The following is a 12,824-nucleotide window of genomic DNA, read 5'->3' on the forward strand; positions in this document are numbered from 1 at the left end:
GGGTCATTACTGCCATCTCCAGTGGGTGGCATGATTCAGGACAAGGATAGCAGTCATGGCAGTGGAGTTGGCACTGTGAAAGATGTGCTGAGGTCTTTGGCAGGGTCTCCTCTGGTCACAGCAGCATCTCTGTAGCCTGTGGATGTGACCCGACCGGGGCAGTCTCCCGCAGAGAGGTGATCTGGGGCAAGAAGACTCAGTCACGGGTAATTGTGAGAAACTTTTGCCCAGTGTCCCCCTCAAGCTCTTCTTTGCTCCAGGGCTCAGGGGCGCAAGCGGGTTGGACGAGCAGCCGGTCGGAGGAGGGGACGGGTTGATAATTAGAAGGAAAAGTGAATTAGCGTGGGCGCAGGTGAGAGGGACGCTGCAAGAGCTGGGAGCGGCGGGAAGCTTTGAAGGCGCCAGTCAGCGGGAGAGGTGGGAACCTGGCTATTTGAATTTCAAAGGAGGGCGCTAGGGGACACCTCCCTGGTAGCTCCCGGGGAAATTAAGCGCTGGCGGGATAAGAGAGGAGACTAATTTGGGAAGTAGGTGACTAAAGGGAGGGAGAGGGGGCAGAGGCCAGCCGTGAAATTTCATAGTGAGAAGGGTCACCTGTGTGACTCCGCCGGGGGGTCCCCCTCGCCCTGAGACCACGGGGACCGACGACCGCTGGGGAATTAAATCGTTTATTGTACCGGAGAGGTGCGTGCCCTACTGGCGAGACCCGGCTCGGAGTGGCAGCCGGGGGGGGCTCAGGGTGGGGAGCTCGGGGCTCAGAGCGGGGGGCGCGGAGCGGGGGTCTCTGGCGGAGGGATTCGGGGCTCAGAGCGAGAAGCCACAGCGCCCGGGGATTCGGGGTCTCACTCGGGGGTCTCGGAGCCGCGGGGCGCGCCCAGCCCGGCCCCGCCCCCCCGTGCGCGCGGGTCGCGCCCATTGGCCGAGCGCCCCCCCGTCCCCGCGGGCAGCCAATGAGACGGCGCGGCCCGCGGCGGGGCGGGGCGCTGGCGGGCGTCACGTGTGCCTAACGTGCGCTGCCGTCCGCGCTCGGAACAGGGCGGGGCCGCCCTGCACTTGAGCGACGGCGAACTCGGCCTATCAGCGATGTCGCTAAGCTCCCGCGGGGCGGGGCTCGGGCTCGGATTGGCGCGGGGGGTGGCGGGGCGGGCCTTGGACGGCGCGGTTGCTATGACGGCCAGCGCCGGGCCCCGCCCTCCCGAGCGCCGCCATCTTGTTGTTGATTCGAGCGGCGGGGAGCGGCGGCGCTGGGGCTCCGCGTCCCGCTGTCCCGGAGTCCCGGCCGGGCGGGCAGCGCCGGCCCCGGTGAGCCGCGGCGGGCGGGTACAGGGCAGGCTGAGAGGCAGGGGGGGGGGGGTGAGCCGGGCGCGCTGCCTTGAGGAGAGGGAGCGAGAACCGGGCGCGGCCCCGTGAGGGGAGAAGGGAGAGGGGAAGGGGGAAACACAGCTCCATGAAGAGCCGGGGTGAGGAGGGCACCGAGACGCCCCGGGGGTGCGGGGGGAGCCCGTGTGTCTGGGGTGAGATCCAGCAGTGCCCGAGTGAGGCACGGCCGGGGCAGGGGGCCGGGGCAGGGCAGTGCCCGGCGGGCAGAGCGAGCCTTCCCTCCTTTTGTGCCCTTCCTTCCCTTCCGCAGGAGCTGCGCGCAGGAAGGAGCTCGGGGACCGCGGCGGTAACATGAAACCAACATGGTGAGGAGGCCGGTGGGGCCGGGGGCCCGTCCGCGCTGCCCCCCGGCACGGCAGGGTGGGGGGCCCGGGAGCGCTGGGTGCCGCCCGGGGGACACCCGGAGCGTAGGTGTGTTCGTGGGTCTGCAGAGCCGGACCGTAACCAGCCTTCCCTGGGGTTTCCAAGTAGGGGTTGGTAGGTGGGACTGACCCCTGTTCATTTTCGAGCTGCTCAGAATTTGAACTGGTCCCAGTCTCCATCCCCCTCCATTTTAAAGCTCGGAATCAGCCTCCGTTTTTCCTCCCAGTGATGTGTTTTGGTATGTGCTGCCTTTCTCGTTTCAGCCCGTCTTGCTGTGTCTCTGCTCCATCTGCTTTTCCTCCCTTCAGGTTCACCTGGCTTAACTTGGTGTTCAGAGCTTCCAAAGCTGGATTCCACGATTGGCCTTTGCTAATGAAGTGCTGAATGGTGCTGGAACAGTGTGGGCTTGGGTCTCTGTTCGTTCTTAATGAAATATTTCTGTGATCAGTAGGTCTGTGTAAACTTAGTTGGTAGCTTGTCTCACAAAATAATATATTGTAATGCCTTGTGAAAATCTCATTGTAGTGAACTGTCACCTGCAGCTGATATAGGGACATGTGTGTATGGTCAGATTTTTGATGGAGATTTTCTTGGATATTTTTCTTTTTATATGTCACTGAACTAAGACTTTGATTTCCTTTTTACAGAAATCCTATCAAGAGCTTCAAAGTGTTTTAGAACTAGGTATATCAATTATTAGGTGTTGCTGTACCCCTAAATAGGCCTATTAGGGACATCCTAATCCTGTGTAACAATTTCTTGTTGCAGAGATTGAGAAGTATTTTTCTGTGGCTGGGTTAGTTTAGCACTGATCTAAGGTAAGTGCTTTGTTTTGGAGCTGGAAGGAAAGTGGTAGGTTGTGAAAAGATGAAAATGTGAGCTCTATAAAGCAAGATAACATTGGGTTGTTCTTTCAGGTGCATCAGACTTGCTTTGTCAATGTTTCAAATCATCCTAATGCAAATTTTTCTTTCTCTTTCTTAGAGGGTGTTTCTTACCCTCCCCAGCTTTTTCAGCACCACCATTTCCGGGTGCATGGATGAACAGCCATCCTGGTTAGAGCCCATTAGATGGATCTGAAGTGTCCTTTTCATGGCATTGCCTTTGTTTCCTGTCTGATAAGGACTTTTGGGAGAGCAGGAGAAGTGGTCCTTGGCTCCTCGAGGGGGACGTTGATGTATACAAGGTCATTACCAGAGGAATCTCTGCTGACCACAGGGGTGGAAAGGGTAGGATATGCTGGTAGGACCCTCTTCTGGACTCTGGTTATTCATTAGACACCTTGTGGCAGTTTTGTTTGTTTCTTGCATAGAAAAAGAGCAAGTGAGCATGATTATGTGTTGAGATGAGGAGGGGGAACAGTTTTTATGATCTGCTTCCAGTCACCAGTTTCACATTCAGTATGTGGCTTCATGGGCACTTCAGCCCACAGGAGGTTCTTGACTTGCTGCTGGGTGCTTGTAAAGGTGGGAATCTGAGTTCCCTCCTTAAAAGTTGATCAAGCTGGAGACAAACTGGCAGTTTTTTTCTCCACAGCTTGGTGTGGGTGCTTAAATGATTTTGCTGGTGCAAGGGAAATGGTGGGAACGTGGGGCTGGTGCTGAAATGGAGTCCTATCCTTGTCCAGAGAAACCAACACTATGAGTGTGTAACAGTGCAGCAGTGTATTTTTCTGTATGTATTTTGTTACATAGAGCTTCAAAGTGCATATTTACATATATTTAAAAATTTATGAAATAGTAGTGCCCATGCTTATTTCCTACTTTTGTGAATAGTATCATTGTATACCTCATCATCAGGTTGACAGTACTGGGTATGTCCTTCCTATAAAAATATTGTAGGAAACAAAATCAGATGTGCTTTGGGATCCCCTCTCATGACAGATTATGCAAGTCAACTGACTTGGAAGTTATTCTGTCTTGCATTGCATGTGGTGAGAAGTCAAGGTTATAGTAACAAGCACTCAGAGGTCAAAAAGTGCCCAGGCTGGAGTAGTACTTGTGCCCTCAGCCTTCTAAACAAGCATTATGATTTCTTCTTAATCATGCAGTTCCGTGCTCTCCTCATCCCACCCGAGCTGCCTGGTTTGTTTCTTTCCTTCTCTCCTGCACATATGGAGCTCATTCATTTGGGTAAAATTATCACACTCTGAAATGTGACCTTGTTGAGCTTGACTAGTGAGAGATGAGGAGCCCAGTACAAGCTTGGAGCTATTTGTTGACCATCTGCTTACAGGACACAGTGTCTTTGGTTCAGTGGATCACCAGATAATTGTCAGAAGGTTTCCATATTTCAGTTTTTAGCTGATTTCTCGGTGTCTGAAGGTTGTTGTGACTCTGGTGAGTTCTGGCTGGTGCAATAGGTACAGAGTGGCACTGACTGTGCTTTCCATTGGGATAAGAAATTCTGGTGCTAAGTTTGAAGTTGGATATCTGCAGCCCACGTTACAGAGGTAGAGTTCTTCCATCTGTGATTGAAATACACATACTGAAGCCATGGAAAATCTGACAGAGGCCTTGCTTACTGCAGTTCACTTCACTTGCTGTCAGTGAATTCCTCCAGTCTGCCCATTGGGAATTGGCTTGTGATGTGTTGGAGATGTGAGCACTGAATGTTGATGCTGGGATTTATAGTCTCAGAACTCGGTATTGACAGAAGGCTGCAGCCTGATTTGTTTACTCTTGCATTTGACAGTGTCACACTGTCAGTCTTGGTGCTGGACAGGGTTTAGATTTGGACCTGACTTGCAGACTTTGTGTGTGGCAGCCCAGTCAAGCCGTGGCTCCGTGCTTGCTTGCTTATATGTGACTTGCCTAGGAACAACTGCTTTTATTTCTGACTTGCCAGTCTTTGGGAAGGAGTGTATCAAAACTAAGCCTGGTAAGTACAAAGGGTCCCTAGCGAACTCTGAAGTGGGTGAGCTGGAGAAAAGGAGCGAAAGAAAAGAAAATGCGGCAGAAACCTCTGCAAGAATCATGTCAAGTATTTGTATGACGTGCTGTAAAGTGAAGGAACCCTTCAGCTATATGGAGGAGCAGCTAGCAGTCTCCCTCTTTCCTATTCCTGATGTGACAGGAATGCAGAGCAGGATGCTGGCCAGTGTTTAATATCTGGTTTGTTGCTGCTGTCGTAGGGGTGGTGGGGGAGGAAGAGGAAGTGTTTGTGCGTGGCTGCTTGGTTTCTGTTTTGCAGGCATCGCCTGTGCGCAGTGTTGTGCCATTCTGATGTGGCAGCAGCTGTTATTTTTGGCTTTCCCAGTGTGCTGTTCGGGTGGATGTACTTCCTAATAGATGCAGTTCTCTTAATCGGTGTGTTGGGTGCTTGTGCTTCCTATGTATTAGTGCAGATGGTACTGAGGTGCAAGTAATTTGCCATGATTTATTTCTGTAGGCTCATCTGTGTGCATTTTGAGTGGCATTAACTGTGTATAAAAGACAAGCCTCTTTAAGCTTTTATTTTGCATAACCCCATCAGTGTGTGGTCAGTGTCATTCACAATGTTTGATCCCCTTCTCTGGGAGTAAAGGAGTAAGCTTTGCTGTTACAGAGTGCCTCCATCTGTATAATGCTGTCCACGGTAGTTATAATGGGTGCAGTTGTTTCTGTTAAAAAACAACACAGGCATAGCTGCTATAATTGTATTACTAGAAGATCTGTGTCAACCAAATCTGATAAAAGCAGTGAAAGAGGTTATGAGATGAATGTGCCTGCCCTGGTAGGATGTCACTACACGTGTTTGAGAGCTCTGATAGATAAGCTGTCTCTGATTTAGCTTTTGTAGTTAGAAAGGTTATCTCCTTCACCAGCTGTCCTGCTGCTTTACCAGACACTACCTCCCTTGTACTGGGGCCTAAGCAGGCCCCGTTCAGCTGCCCTGGTTTAATACACTGTGCTTCAGCCTTTCTTCCTTAATACCGTCCGTGCCTTGTGAACCAGGCCTGGTGAGGAACAGTTGTGCATCCAGCTCTGCTCCACCCGTGGTTGGTGATCTTCAACTGAGGGTGGCTGAGGCAGCTGGGGACAGTGTGTCCCCTCAGCCCCTCAGTGACACATTTGGCAGAGAACATCTGTCAGAGCCCAGAGCAGTGAGTGAGAGCATTTGCATCCTGAAAGGAACTCGCTGTGAGTTCTGGTCCCAGACTTGAGGGAAAACATGCTCTCTAAAGTTCTGAACTGATGAGCAAGTAAAGATCTCTATAAAAGCTAATTTAGCACTTGCTAACTCATTTGCATACAACATCTTGCAGGCTGACTTGCTTCTGGGGTCCTGCTCCCTCTTGATTGTGAGAGATCGGGTCCGTATTCCAGTGACTGCTCAGCCGAAAGAGCTTGGGTGACATCTCTAAGGTAACGTTTTTCTGTTTTGCTCAGAATACATATGCAGCCACCTTATATATCATGCAAAGAGAAATAAGCTGCTTGCCTTTTACCTCTTCCTTTGTAATTTTACCCTTTGAGTAAGGGTATGTAAATATGGTTTGTGGGAGTTATGGTCTTATCATTAAGGATACTCCAGGAACGCCCAGGTAAGTGTGCTAGCACAGAGTGAAAAGCTCAGTCCTAATCATTTACCAAATCAGTGTCAGTTCTTTGTAATAAGAATTAAACTTCCAAGATTTCGAAGCTCACTCATGCTCTAGTAATTCTGACCATTTAGGGGGCTCATTTGCACTTGAATCACCGTATTATGATTTAAGAACTCTAATCATTGTCTGGTTTTTATTTTTCCTTTCTATCGTAAGGTTGGTTTGCTGAAAGTTGATAAGACTGACTTGATAGTCTTCCAGGCTCAAAGAGGTTACTTTGTGCTGTCCTAAATTTGGAAGAAAGTCTGGCATATCTGTTTTCTCCCAGTTCTTTGTCAACAGAGATAAGACTCAGTAGTAGTAACTATGGTTTAAGCATGACTGAGGCAGACTCAAATGACATCGTTTTATCGAGGCATGGCATGTTTAAATAGTAGCTGTGTCACACAGATGGTCTTTGTTGGTTTAAAGTGCAACAGGTAATGATCAAAGATGCTGAGCTCCACAACTGCCTTCCTGGGGCAGGGAGAGGAGATGTGCCCTCTCTTCAGGGGATGCTCCTGTGTCTTTGTCACAGCTGGTTTAAATACTGATCTAAAGGTGGACTACTTACTGTATAACTCATATGTCTGCTCTGACATTTCTTTTTTTTCTTCGTATTCTGACCTGCATTTTCCCTATTTTTTAAACTTCCAGAGTGGGTTAATGCAAAATATCACGTGATCTTTAATTTCAATTAATGTTGTTTGCTGTTGGTATCGAAGTATCGTCAAGCGTTTCCAAAAGTGAGTTTAGAAATCTTAGAAAGGGCACAAGAAGATAGGGCTGGCTGTTTGTTCTGTGTCCTTTGACAGTACTGTCTAAGCAGCTTAAGCACGTGTGGGGAGGCAGCCATGATCTCATTACAGCTAACTATAGGCGATAAGCAGCTTTGAACACCAAAATCAGTGCACCAGTGAGTGCAGATGTCAGTGAGTTATTTAAAGCAAGAAGGATTTGGGAGAGAAGCCTGGGGGCTACATAGTCCTGTGTCTTACTCAGTGGCTCAATCAAACCAGAGAGTAACTTCCATGAAATTGCTGGAGCTATTGCAGAAGATGAGGTGTGGTGCTCTTGCGTTGTTTTGAGTGCTGTTGTGGGTTGTGAATAAAACTGGTGAAGGCTTGGAGCTTTGGAAGGAGCTCACACCACTTGCTGCCTGGTGGAAGGTATATTTCACTTTTCCAAACTCTGGTGTGTGTGCTGTGTGGCAGATCTGAGGAAGATCTGCCTGTTGGATTCACGGGCATTGACTCTCATCCGGCAAACGTATGGAATAAAAAGAACTTCAGTCTTTTGAGTCTGTCCCAAAAGAATTGTTAAAGCACTCTGAAGCTCAGTTTGTGTTGAAGCACTACATGTGCAGGTTTTTTAGATAGTTTCTTAAACACCTCCACGCTTCCCATCATAAAACCTGCATTATGTTAATCTTTAAGATGTGGGTTTTACTTAGATTTAATCTGACACTATACAGAATTATTATAGATCCCCTTACTTTTGCAAATATTGGAATGGTTTGCTTTATTTTCCATTTGAACCAAATATTTTGTGTTTTCTTATGCTGTACAAGTGGCGTTGGACATAAATCTTCTTTATGTAATCGAGGTCTTAATACTTCACAGTTCTTACCACAAGTGTTGACCTGAATACACTTATTACAATCTGATGGTAAGCTAAGTCTGAACCAATAAGCATTATCAGACATGCTTTATGCATCTTTAATTTTTATAGAACTGAGGGAAAACCTCTGTTTTAGTCAGTCTGAAGAAGTATCACTGTTGTGCACCATGCAGAAGTATGAATAGTTTTCAGTTTTCTTCAGGGGCTCTGCACAGTGGTATTTTTTTTCCTGTACTAACAGCACCTGGGGGGTTCTGTTTTCCCCTTAGTTATTCTTAGCTTTAGTTGAATAAGATCAGATATTTCTGTTCCTGTGGTCTGTTCATTCATCATGTATCATTTTTAGCGTTGACACTTCCAGTGTATTTCAGCAGCTGAGAATACAGGGAACCTATTGACAGTTTGGTTTGCCTGATAACAAAAAACAGTCCTCTTAAAATTCTGCTTTGTAAGTGCAGCTCGACTCAAATATTCTTTGTTAAAATAGTTAAGGGTATCATATCATTCACCAGCCAAATGTAAACCAAGCTCTTTATTCACTCCAGTTAAAATATCTTCCTAAAACCTGGCATTTAAGGATTGCAAGTTAGATTGTGAAGTGTTTCCAGGATTTGTGGTTTTGGAGTTCATCCTATTGTGACATGACAACCAGAAGAAATTTGAAAACCTTTTAAGAATTCTGATAAAGGTCAGTGTCCCTGGGTAGTGAACTTGGCAGCTCGACTCTTGCATGAGTGCAGAGCACTTTCTGTTTCAGGTTTCCTGTCATTTGCAGTTTTCTTATGATTATGGAAGAAGAGAACTGTGTGTTATTTCCTACCCATACTGCTTGTTATTTTGTTTCTTTCAGCCTGAGAGGACACGCTTCTGGCACCTGTTATCACACTGTATTGATCTGGAGGAGAAAATTAAAGGGAAATTTGTTTTCCCTAGCTATAGATGGCCCATGACATATTGTGGCTGTGAGAATACACGTGATTTAGCAGACTGTTTTATAGAAAAAAAACCCAAAAAACAGCTTGCAACATGGCCTTCCAGCATCTTTAGAAGAATTGAAAGTGTGAAAACCCAAGGTAGCTTTTATACACTTGACAGAGACCTGTGATTAAAAACAAACTTGCCATAGTCTGTGTGACTTTCAGAATGAGTGTGTGCTGTGCCTTTTTAGCATATGGGGCAGAAAATGTTTACTTCTTATATATGTGTAGCTTCTACACTTAATAGTTAGATGCAAATCCATTTGACAATAGATCAGGTTAACAAATTATTGCCTTTTGGCTTTGGCTTTACAGCTCTGTTACATAACCAGTGGCCTCAGTTGTTGTAAGTGGCACTCAAGAAAGCCTGTTGGAAAGAGCTTTGAGATCTGCTTCAGCAGCTTAACCATTAGATAAGATATTGGGAATTTGTGACCTGCAGAGTGTTTACAGGGACTTGTTTGCAGCTGCCTCAGTGAACAGGAAGTTAAATATAGGCTTTGTTTGTCTGATCCTTCGCTTCATTGGAAAAGGAGGAGTTTCTTGCTTCAAACCCACAGAACAGAGCTGACTGTGGTAGAGCATTTCAAGGTGCCTGCTGCCCAGTGTCAGCATATAGGGAGAGAAATTATGATTTGATATATTAAGGGCTGCTTTGGAAGGTCCTTGAGAAATAAGTAGGGTAAACTGTGTTCATGGACTGCTTCTTTGGCATCTATGAGCTCCCTTCTCCTTGGGTTTTTCTTTAGCAAAGCCAAAGTCACCTTGAATCCTTTGAAGTGTGAGGTTTGCTAGAAGGCGGCACCAAAGGATGGTTGTGCTGGCTCCTGGTTAGGTAAAATGATCTTGCAGACGTTTTTAAATGCCAGGTTTGGGATTTTGTCCTTCAAAACGTTGTAGCATCTTGCCAAGCTTGAAGCTGTGACTAGCTGGACCAATTCATGTGTCTCCTGAGAAGACAGCCTCAGGTTCAGATTGCCTTTCATTTCCACACGAGGGCCTGGGCCTCTTGTTAATTCTTTGTTCTTTACCTTCCAGAGTATACTGCAAGCCACAAAACAAGCCCACAGTATTTTAACAGCTTTAAGGTTTCCAGTATGAGTCATTGAGGGCCTTGCAGGTTAAGCTGATCCTCAGGAGAGTAACAGGATAAGAAAAGGCCCAGATCAAAATCCCTTCCATGACCCTGAGTTGTGTGTCATGTGTGTTTTGCGATATTGGATTTTTTAATGTCACCAGGAATTTGAGAGTATTCTTGTATGAAATTCTCTTCAGAATTTTATCTAGTTTCAGATGAAAGTACTACCTTAGCTTCTAGTCCCATCAGATACAGCTTCTAGTCCCATCTGCTTAATTCTTACTTACTACTAGTTTTAATTTCTTCTTACCTATTACTTAACTTGTTCTTTCTTATTACTAGTCTTAGTACACTGTCTTTGTCTGAAATATATTAATGACAACTTTTGCTATTTTCTACTCAAAACTTGAAGACCAAAATGTTACTCTTTATTCCTGCATTTTTTATGGCATTGTTTACTTTCTTGCAACACCTGCACTGCATTTTTTTTCTCCCTTAACATAGAGGTCATTTTTTTCTGTTCCCTTCTTTGTGTTTTTCGTTTGGTCTTTTTAGTGGGTTGACAATACAAGAGAATGTACTGTATACAAGAAAGTCCGAAACAAAGGTACCTCCTCATGGAAAAAAAAATCACAAGTGTCAAGTTGAGAAGTTATAGCTCATGTTTTCTTGCCTGTGACCCTTAAGGGTCATCTACTTAGGAAAATTAAACTGATATCAAGGAGGGGGCATGGATTTGCAATGTGATTATGTGGCTTTAACTCCCTGTGGACGTGCTCATAAGGTCGTTCCTGCTACAAGTGCTTGGGACAGCTGCATTAACCAGCATGTACATCCTTACCTAGTGCAGCTCTGCCAGTGTAGATACAGTTACAGTGATAAAATGACACTTTTAAATTAAAGCTTGTTTTGCTGGGAGTATTGAGAAGGTAGACAGTGATGAGTGCTTTATTTGTCATTGTGACTAGCACATTTTCCAAAGAAAGAAGGAGTAGATGGAAAAGTAGGGGCCCAAAATATGTCTTTTTCAGCTGAATTAATTTTTCCCTCAGCAGTGTAAAGCTTAGAAGGGGTTGCAGTGGGAGAAGAGGGCATCTGCCATCAGTTGGTCATAAAAGATTTTACCTGTTCCTACAAACCTTGCTATATTTATCCCAGAATCGATGTCCACTCAGCATAGCAGGGCATCTGCTCTTCCCTTCTCTCATACAATAAATTAAACAGTGCCCTGAGCACTGGTATAGTCTGGAGTATTGTACAACTGACTGTCTTGCGTTTCTCTGACCTTTTCCAAATGCTTAAGAAAGCCCCAATTTTATTGAGTATCAGTGTCTCAGAACTATGTTAGCAGAAGAAAGCACTAGATAATAACTGCTCCTTGTGCTTTTGGCACAAAAACTTGTTTACCAGGGTGCAGTGAGTTTGTTTGGATAATCTTGCTTCTGTGCTCTTAAGTCTTTCTGTGGGACTGATAGGCTCCCAGATTGTCTTTTTCTGTTTCTGCAGAAAAGTTACTCAAGGGTTTGGATCTTCAGCCAAACAACACCACATTCACTTGAAAGAAGTGCCCTAATTGGAGTCTGTATTAAAGCACAGTTCAGTTGTTCATGGACCAGGACACAAATTCTTAAAATCTCAAGAGCTTAATTTTCAGGTAGGACCAAGTAGAAATGAAATACAAGGGGGTCATGGAAAGTGAAATGGTCACCAAACTGCAGGCTTTCAAAACAGTACAGAGGATATTCAAATAAACTGTACCTTTCTGAAAAGCTGTTTTGCTGCTGGCTAAAGTACACCAGGACTGCATGGTTTCACCAAGATCATTGAAACATTCAGTGGAAGCACCAAAGCCGGTGGCCTATTCCTGGTTCTGTTTTATATTTGGATAACCTCAGGTAGAATATGACTGTCTAAAGAATTTGTTAATAAAATCAACTGAGCACTTTGCTGACCTGTTAGGCTTCAGTGGAGAGAAGAAAGAATTGCTGCACTTCTCCTGGCTTTAAGTGTTTTACCAGTGCTCAGACAGAAGCTGTGCTCTCCGATAAAACCACATGGTGCCATTTGGGGCCTGCCAAATGTAAGTGCTTTCAGCTTCCCTGTGTAGAAAAGGACAAGTGTAGCTGAGGCAAAATGTTTATTCAGCTCTCTCTTCACAGTAAGACAGGGAGAGAGAAAGTTTTGATGCACGTGCCCCTCCATTCACTCTCAAGCACTGTTGTGGCTGCTGAAGTACACTGGTATATCTCTATTTGCATATGTGAGATTAAAGTCCTCTTGGGTACTGAAATTCCAGCTCTCCTGAGGCCATCAAGCTGTTAGTGCCTTGCCTTCCATGGAGGGGTAGGTGGAGCTTATGCCAGGCAATCCTTTTGTTCAGAGCTGCTATTTGTGTATCACCTGCCGTCCTCAGGTCAGGGTGCTGCTCTGATGCGGTCTGGTTGTGGCAAGAGGCAGAGGTAGAACCCACACCATGGCTGAGCAGATGTTTGTTTCTGGCCACAAGCAAGAGGATGGGTGTGGTACCAGTGTTTGCTTGTTTGGGTCTTAAGGTTGTTCTCTAGCAGCACCAGTTGTACCGAATGGGCATTGCCACCGATTTCTTGAAGGCAGAGATCCTGTAGTCCTCAGTTAAGAGAGCCAGTTGCTTGGAATCCCCTTATCTGGCACTGTTCATTTCCATATAATTAATTCTCAGCTCAGAAAAAGGGCCAATGTATAGATCTTAGGAGGAGATGGATCAGAGTGGTGTCACAGCCCACAGTGTATCACAGGAATTCTAAAGCTGCTTTACAGTGAGCTTGAAGTGAACCGAATCAAGCACTGGTTTTCAGAGGCCATA

At 46.1% G+C, this 12,824-nt stretch overlaps 1 protein-coding gene across 5 annotated transcripts in view; it reads left to right on the forward strand.

Annotated features, from left to right (window-relative positions):
• The first annotated feature begins 1,199 nt into the window (after window positions 1-1,199).
• IP6K1 (inositol hexakisphosphate kinase 1) overlaps window positions 1,200-12,824 on the forward strand; it is a 37,454-nt gene continuing 25,829 nt past the window's right edge. Inside the window, exons 1-4 of one of the 5 annotated variants that reach the window (XM_032699196.1) lie at window positions 1,204-1,302; window positions 1,631-1,685; window positions 2,052-2,153; window positions 5,990-6,089. The gene's annotated coding sequence lies outside the window, so the exon portion shown is untranslated. Of the gene's footprint in view, window positions 1,303-1,630; window positions 1,686-1,775; window positions 2,154-5,989; window positions 6,090-12,824 lie in introns of those variants that run through there. The other 4 variants (XM_032699201.1, XM_032699199.1, XM_032699198.1 and 1 more) reach the window with 4 other exon arrangements.

This window comes from Chiroxiphia lanceolata, chromosome 11 (assembly GCF_009829145.1).
Source record: "Chiroxiphia lanceolata isolate bChiLan1 chromosome 11, bChiLan1.pri, whole genome shotgun sequence".
NCBI classification, from domain to species: Eukaryota; Metazoa; Chordata; class Aves; order Passeriformes; family Pipridae; genus Chiroxiphia; species Chiroxiphia lanceolata.